Source organism: Puntigrus tetrazona, chromosome 14 (assembly GCF_018831695.1).
Source record: "Puntigrus tetrazona isolate hp1 chromosome 14, ASM1883169v1, whole genome shotgun sequence".
Classification (NCBI taxonomy): Eukaryota; Metazoa; Chordata; class Actinopteri; order Cypriniformes; family Cyprinidae; genus Puntigrus; species Puntigrus tetrazona.
This window is the reverse complement of record NC_056712.1, coordinates 3,070,740-3,076,739: the sequence shown is the minus strand read 5'-3', so window position 1 is coordinate 3,076,739 and position 6,000 is coordinate 3,070,740. Positions and strand designations below refer to the sequence as shown.

Below are 6,000 nucleotides of genomic sequence, written 5' to 3'. Positions count from 1 at the left end.
GCATTTGATACATCATCTGAATTGATTGCAATCAAAGATTATAATTTATTTGTATAAAGTATCACTTGGTTGTGTACTGGTAAACATTGACTCAGTCCCTGATCGGCATTACATGCGTGGAGCACCTGAGGAGTACCCAGTACAGGGTGCACAGTGTTATTTTGACAACCGCAAGCAGCAGCAGTAGCTCCGGTTTGTTTAATAAAGCTGCCTTATGTGCCTAAGTACCACAAGAAGGTCTTGTTTAGTTTGTAGTTCACTATTACCTTAGACAATTATATAGTTTTATATAGAGTTCTTATAGAGTATCTCATATAATTACATGTATTTACTATCTTTTATTTGTTCTCCAAGAGAAACCACATTTTGTGCATAACCAAAACCAATCTTTTGAGAACTTTGAGATTGAACATGTTCACTCTGGAATAGCCGTATGTGTGCTACAGGTAAGTGTCCTACACTGCACTCGGTAATCCATTCAGTGGTCGATTTTTAATGCTTTTGTGATTTTGAGCTTGTATTATATCTAGGATAAGATCTTGTAAAATGTCATACACAGCTTTCAGTTGATGGCTGCTAAAAATCGCGACATCTTATTTTAAAGAGAACAACTGTACCGCTTTCAATCACAGATGCCTCAACATTACTAGATATAGCAAAATGGCGTACTTTTTCATCAGTTATTGGAAATGGTTTTGTTTTTGTGGCACGCAGTTTTTTGAGTGTAGATTCAACTCCTTTCGTGACTGAGTTCCCATCCGGTCTTTATCTACGTCCACCTGGTCTGTTTGAAATCATACATCTTTCCCTGACTCTGTTCCTATCACATTTGACTTGTGCAGATCTGTGTAAACAGAAACTTCTTTATCTTCAGAACAACCCCAAAGATTTGTCTAACACAGCCTGCTTTAAGCACTCTTTACCACCCAAAGCTCCTGGATTTGATGGAATAAAGTACTTTTTCCATTAAATGGACATTTTACCCTGTTTTTTTGCAGAAAAATGACAGAGCAATTCACTGTCAGACAGGGTTTTTATTCACACAAACAGTGAATAACATGTAGGTACATATGTAGGAGCATATGGTCATACATACAGATGGAAAGTAATTACATTAGGCTACATACCAAAGGGAGTAGAGTGCAATCATTGTTATTTTTAGTGCTCTTTTTTGCTTTGTCTCTCTGCACAAAAGCCCATGGCCACCCATAAATAATTAGGAACAAGTGCAAGATTACCTGCAGTGTTTTGGAGCTATGCCCTCAGGGAGGCACCTCACCATTACTCTAAGGACTTCTTGGATGAAAGCAGGTGTAATAAAAGGTTTGTCGCGATAGCTAGAAGAAAAAAACAAATGAGGAAAACAATAGGTGTTAATTACTTCAGTGTCTAGAATTTTGTGTTTTGAATGAGTTTAGCTTGGCTGGGCCATATCCTTTTCTCTCCATCACTCACCCTCTTCCTCTTGTTAGATTGGGTCTTATCTTCCCTGTTTACTAATCAGCGCCACAACTCCTAATAACAGATATGGTTAATTACATTGCAGCATTCTCAAATCTTCTCTATCCAACTCTCTGCTTGGCTTGCTATGTCTTAACAAACAATTGTGCAATGGATTATGCTGGAATATCTTTTATGCTTTAAAAAGTTGGGGACTTTTAAACTTCTTTGATAATAACACTGATACCCTGTCAGTCGGTTAATTCTGCTTTTCTGCTGAACTTTTTTCAGAATTCCCAGCAGTTTTTTTGTGCTATATTGCTTAAATATTATATTCTAGTTAAGGAGTGCAAATAATTCAGAACCTCTGACTAATCAATTATAATGGCCAATAATTAGTGTTTTACACTAGTGGCCATAGCTGATATAGAATATAAAAATGGAAGATGACGATACAGAATCAAAACAAGCCTCAAAAATGTTTTGTTGTATTGCTATACAAATATTACAGAAACCAATTCAAAGAGAAAAAAAAAAGATTTGAACAGTCTCTCCAATATGACTCCTGCCTGGGACTGTGAGGACGAATCATTTAATTTTTCATTGTGGCCTTTGTTTAGACGATTATGTAGGATGAGTTCACTGAAATTGCCATAGAGCAACATGTGATGAAACAATCAGCCAGAGCCTGCCGCAGCAGATGAAGTGCCCAGATAGACTCTCCTGACTCGCAAGAGTCACTGCTCCACCTTTGGCCCTCCAGGACTGCTCAGCTTCTGATTAATGCACACTTGTTGGAGTTCCTATTAATTATCTAGTCTGTGTCTTTAAGCCCTGAGTTTCTTTTTTTCACAGTTTGGTCTTATTTATGGTATGTGTGTGTGTGTTGCATGGCTTCTCATGGTTATTAGTAAAAATCTTTTGTAAACTTTCGTCAACTTGTGCTATTTTATACAGCTACACATTTTGACTTTTTGCTACAAACACTGATCTCATGAAACTGGTTATTGGTTGAAAATGTAAACAAACTCCTCTGAAAGCCAATATAACACTGACATCAGGTAATGATCAATGAATTTATCTGTAATATAATATATTAAACTCTCAAAAGGTATAAAATAATAATTTATTTAAAATTCAAATATTCATTGATGGCAGTTGCCTTAAATCCATTTTTAAGATTTTAGTTTTAAAGAATATTATGCAATGCAGCCAAATGATGTTTTCTCATGTTGTTTTAAAACAAAACACTACAACCTTAATTGTTGCAATCATTGCACTTTCATAAAAATTGGTCGGTCGTCTTTTAAAAATAAATGGTGTCTTCTTGGCACTTGTAGCTAGCTCACAATCACCATTGTCATAAATTCACACAAACACGCTGTTATCTCCCAGTATCAATAAAACATGTTAACACCCCCTTCCTTTTCCCCTGTTTTTTGGTTTGTAGGACTTTTAGTCTCTGTCTTCAAGCTTGCTATTCAGTCTACAGTTAGGGGCTCTGAGTTTTGGCTGATGTTAATTTTGGAACAAACTGCCGTAATAGGGTAAATGTTTTAGTTTTTAATCGTAAAAGCTCGAGATAGAGAAGGAGGCCACTCTGAAGTGCAGACCTGTAATGTTTTTAGGGAGTTTATCAAGGTTTAACAGCTAAATGTGCTCAGTCAGTTATTAATCATAATTGAGTAAATAATCTGTAGTTCGAGAGATTTTCAAAGATTGAATTTAAAGTTCAGATACAATAAATGTATAAATTTTGCACATATTTGTTTATGTAGGTAACACATTTTTTTTGCATAGGTTATGTTCAAAACAGAAATTAGATGAAAAATGTCACTTAATTATTTTATAAGATTGTCTTGTTCTGCATCCCCTATCCACTACCTACTTCCAGCAGTCTGCTTCTTTTATTTTGCCTGTTTTCTCCACAAGCAACATTATGTCTGCTCACCAGTTCGTTTTGTAAAGCAGGTGTCAGTGCAGTGTGTATGAGCTGGCTGTTTTTCTTGGTGAGGCTGTATGATTGGAGGTGAAGGAACATAAAGAGGAATTCTGTGCATAACTCAGAACATGACTAGCATTACACAATCTGTATCTGCAGTTTTATTTATTATTAAATTAATCACTGGCACTCACATGTTCACTGCATGTGTCCATGCAATTCATCACATTTTTGAGCTTTCTGAAGAAATGTAATATAATGCTCTTAACTACCACTTGAAAGCTACATCAGCCTAATATCTCCATTCTCAATGCAAAACTGATTGGATCAGTGGGAAACATTTCTTGTGGTATACTTTGCACCTCACTATCTGATATTGCTATTTTCATCTAATGGATAAATCTGCCTAGCACATGCCAGTGAATGCAAATTGTAATGCTACAGCAACTATTTAGCATGGTTTATCATTCAATGCTAAACAGTTGCTGAAGGGACTACAACATCAATAATAATAGTTTTCATAAAAGACATTTTTACATTATTTGTTATTTAAAATGGTCAAATATTTAATTTGATTGTCCAATTTAATAATATATAAATGATGTTAATCTATCAATCAGTCACTTTTATTTATATAATGCTTTCAATAATACAGATTGTATCAAAGCACTGAACAGTATCAAATAGAAAAAATAGAATGATGGTAATTAATACTGGATGAGATTAAACATATTTTTAATATATGAAGACTTGTAATCAAATCGATTATAATCGGAGAGTTTTGAGAAAGCAGCGGATGTGCAGGACTATAAATGTTATAAGAGCTTGATCAAGTATTTTGGTATTTTTAGATGTTTGATAGGGAGCTAGCAGTGCATACTTCCAGTTCTAGTAAGGACTCATTTGACCAGCTGTGGTTTGTTTATTAATATATTAGGGAATACATTAGAAATATTTGAACCAGTCCCATAGTCTCTATCTTTTTAAGTCCAAATGTGAAAGCAATAACAGAGCCTGATATTCCAGAGCCGCCATCCTTTTCTCCAGTGCTTTCTCAACAGAGTGCTGTGATATAGGTAAATTTTCTTCTGAATTGATTTTGATGAATTGTAGTTGATCTTACAACCTTGCACTCTATTCAGTTAAGTTAAATAATAAAAATGTGGTTGGGTTAAAAAAAGCCTGTCCGAAGCCTGCTTTTATGTGTGTCTGTGTGTGTCAGGACATGTGCAAAGCGGAGCATGTGAAATTTAGCATTTTTTCCAAAGGCCAGAGCAATCGCTTCTGGTTCTGCTCCAATACCGCTTCACACCACGAGTCTAGGGCATGCATAACCACACCTGTGCTCTTCGCCTTCAAAGAATATGGTTGAAATAGGAAATATTGGCTAATAATTAATAAAATATTTCTTTCTAGACTATGTTCCACTAACAATGGAATACGTGCCTATCAGCTGTGGTCCAATCACACCACAAATCATGTACACATGACAGAACAGAAATTGAAGTTGAATTTTCTGCAACAGTCACACAAATACACATCTTGAATGAATGAATAAATTAAATAATTCCTAGAACCTAAAGACAGTAATTACAAGGCTTAGTAGTGCAGGGATCTGTGTCCATTAATCAGTGGGTCTGCCTGATGTTTTTAAATGTCAACATTTTCAAGTCTTTTACTCTTTCTGTTGGGGAAAAGAAGTGAAATGAAAGAGATGCAAACATGTCTCTTTTGTACAGAACCTAACAGAAGTTGGAAAATCTTGTAATCAGCTGTTCTGGCACCATGACCTCCTGGTCAGCAGGGGTGGTATTTCACAGTTAATATAATTTGCCCTTTCTTAAGTTATATTGATAAAATAAAATAATGTATTTAAAAAAATAATTTTATTTTTTATATATAATTAAAAATGTAAAGTTTAAAACACATATATTAGACATATATAAATGTTTTTTTTTTTCAGAACTTGAGTCCCGCTAAACTGAGTATATGAGAAGTTAATTAAATCAAATGATCATGTTCTCAGCTGGAAATCTTCACTCAAACTAATGAGCAGTACTGCAGACTTCTTTAGTACAACAACATAGAAATATTGCTTTGTCATTTGTATGTTATTATTGTGTACTGTCAGAAGGGGCCGGTCTTAGTTCTAGGGGAGGGCACTGTCTCTTTCTCTCTCTCTTTCTCACTCTCTTACTTTCACACATGGGCGTAGGATAAAAAGTTGTGTCCCTTCAAAAACAACAAAGGAACAAATAATCACTAGGGGCAGTGGAAGGAAACTGTGCCACCCTTCCAGGTCCGAGAGAGAGAGAGAGTGAAAACTAAAGGGAGGAATCAGGGCCTTTCATTGGAGCTGGGAACCAGAGAGTAGCAAAGTAACAAAGATCAGGTTGTATGTTTCAACAAAAGGCACAGAGCCACCTGAAGGAGAGAAAGGCAGTCCTGCACCTGAGGTAGAGTAAAGTTTTTTACACTTGCAGAAAGAGTGAGAAAGAGAGAGAGAAACAAGCAGTGGATGATTTAAACCGAAGATGTCAGTTCTGCCTCCCTTCAACTTCTTAATGTATGTGTGAAGTTAGTCTTATGCAGGATCTCACTCACATGTGTGTTTATGT

The 6,000-nt window shown here is 35.6% G+C and overlaps 1 protein-coding gene across 1 annotated transcript in view; it reads left to right on the top strand.

The window, feature by feature from the left end:
- The window catches only part of LOC122357265 (LIM and calponin homology domains-containing protein 1-like), a 159,733-nt gene that overhangs the window by 49,976 nt on the left and 103,757 nt on the right, over positions 1-6,000 (top strand).